Source organism: Schistocerca serialis, unplaced genomic scaffold (genome assembly GCF_023864345.2).
Source record: "Schistocerca serialis cubense isolate TAMUIC-IGC-003099 unplaced genomic scaffold, iqSchSeri2.2 HiC_scaffold_1235, whole genome shotgun sequence".
In the NCBI taxonomy this organism is placed as follows: Eukaryota; Metazoa; Arthropoda; class Insecta; order Orthoptera; family Acrididae; genus Schistocerca; species Schistocerca serialis.
Genome location: NW_026047442.1, coordinates 135,001 through 137,500, shown reverse-complemented (window position 1 = coordinate 137,500; position 2,500 = coordinate 135,001). Strand labels below are relative to the sequence as shown.

General features: G+C 58.3%; 1 pseudogene; it reads right to left on the bottom strand.

Annotated features, from left to right (window-relative positions):
* LOC126436356 (large subunit ribosomal RNA) overlaps positions 1–2,500 on the bottom strand; it is a 7,741-nt pseudogene that overhangs the window by 3,075 nt on the left and 2,166 nt on the right.

Genomic DNA, 2,500 nt, shown 5'->3' with positions numbered 1-2,500 from the left:
CGCACACCCCTCGAAGGCCGCACTAGATCTGACGACTTCCCAGCACCACAGATAACCGTCGAGCCCGCCTCATAGCACCCCAGGATGTAGTCAATGAACTCGACCGGCAGACCATGGGCCCTAAGCACAGGACCTAGGGCACCATGGGACAGCGAGTCGAAGGCCTTTGACACATCCAGCGATGCTACATACAGCGAGCTGGCGGTGCTCCGTGCCTGGGTCATCGCCAGATCCAGCAGAAAGGTGTTATGGAGCATCCCATCCTGTGGGATGAAAGCCCGCTGACGACCGTCCAAGGCACAGTGACGCATAAGGCGGCCAACCAGGACCTTGTGAAAGACCCTGGTCAGCACCGAACACACTGTGATAGGTCGGAAGTCAGCGGGGGATGCTACGGCGGTCTTCTTGGGCAGCAAGGTGGTACGAGCCTGTAGGAGACGGGATGGGAGGGAACGTGAGAGGAGTAGGAGGTTGAGGAATTTAAGAAGAGCCTCACGAGGAAGGCGACGTAACTGGGATGGTGTAAGGCGATCAGGGCCTGCAGCAGAGTTGCGAGGGGGAAGAGCTGCAGCTACCTCTTCTGCAGTAATAGGCGCCCATAGAACTTCGAAGGGCACACACTTGCAAAATGGCAACAACTTACCTGAGAGACCCTCCCCACGTGGAGGCCGAGACCTGACACGAGGAGGAGTGAAGAGATCCCTCCAAAACTCAATCAGCCCCGGGATGGTGGGTGGCTGATGGAGAAGTGTGCCATCGAGAAGACCATTAATGCAGCGTGCTGGATTCTTCTTAAAAGCACGCTGCACTACAGCATATTCCCACCTTCTTCTCGCCCGCTTCCGCTCCGGCGGCTGTTGAAATTCCTTACCAGGAGCTTGACAAACAAGTGGTTCCCTGCTACCTAGTTCTTCAAGAGCGGGAACAAGCATGGCTTGGATGGTACTCCGGCTAGCAGTGGGGCCCAAGGCCACAACTGCATCAAGTGAGCGGAAATGCGGGCCCGAGGAGGGCAACTCAGCTAACAGGGACCAGATAGCACGATCGGCATCTTCCCCCGGAGAAGATGACTGTGGTGAGGAAGAGCCCACAGCAGATCCGTCTACAGAGGCCTGATGATCTTCGTCTCCCTTTGAGAGCTCAGCAGCAAAGTTGGCCACCATGTTCTTATAGGCCTGCACCCTGCGCTGACACTTGATAGATTCAAGTGTGCGCTCTGGGAAGGCTTTGGCCAGCTCTTGGTTAAAGAACCGGCAACCTTGGAGGGACAAAGTCGCCTCAGCATGCGCAAGACGGAGCAACTCTTCTTGCGACCACCTGGCCTTCTTCCTTTCCGTTTGCACTTCCGCGTTGGCGGCATCAGGGTGGGCACGACGGCGATGAACGCCGAGCCCGGTCTTTGTTGAAAAGGACCGCAAACATTCAGGGCAGACAGCGGGGAGCGGCGCTCGACCCGCACTGGTTGGCTGGCTGGAAAGCTCGTCAGCTGGCACAGGCACTCCAGTGGGAGGCCTGGTACCTTGTTTTCTTCTACTACTTGCACCAGCTGCAAACAAAAGGCAGGGGGGGAGGTAACCCCCAAGCCTCGAAAGACACCCTGCTCTGTCGGTCGGAGAGCTTCAAAAAGAATTACACCTTTCTTAGCACCCCTTACGACCCCCGCCACTTGAAGGCCAGAGCTCGGATTTCCCACAGAGAGGCTAATCGAACCATCATCCACCCGACATCGCGGGGATGCTAAGGGGTGGATCGAGAGGGTCCATATATTACGCATCAGGTGGGCATTTGAGAGTCATAGTTACTCCCGCCGTTTACCCGCGCTTGCTTGAATTTCTTCACGTTGACATTCAGAGCACTGGGCAGAAATCACATTGCGTCAACACCCGCTAGGGCCATCGCAATGCTTTGTTTTAATTAGACAGTCGGATTCCCCCAGTCCGTGCCAGTTCTGAGTTGATCGTTGAATGGCGGCCGAAGAGAATCCGCGCACCCGCGCGCCCCCGGAGGAGCACGCTAAGGCGGACGCGGCCTCGCAGCAAGGAAGATCCGTGGGAGGCCAAGGCACGGGACCGAGCTCGGATCCTGCACGCAGGTTGAAGCACCGGGGCGCGAACGCCGCGCAGGCGCGCGCATCCTGCACCGCCGGCCAGCACGAGGCCGACCAACGGCGAGAGCAGACCACGCCCGCGCTAAACGCCCGCACTTACCGGCACCCCTACGGCACTCACCTCGCCCAGGCCCGGCACGTTAGCGCTGACCCACTTCCCGACCAAGCCCGACACGCCCCGATCCTCAGAGCCAATCCTTATCCCGAAGTTACGGATCCAATTTGCCGACTTCCCTTACCTACATTATTCTATCGACTAGAGGCTCTTCACCTTGGAGACCTGCTGCGGATATGGGTACGAACCGGCGCGACACCTCCACGTGGCCCTCTCCCGGATTTTCAAGGTCCGAGGGGAAGATCGGGACACCGCCGCAACTGCGGTGCTCTTCGCGT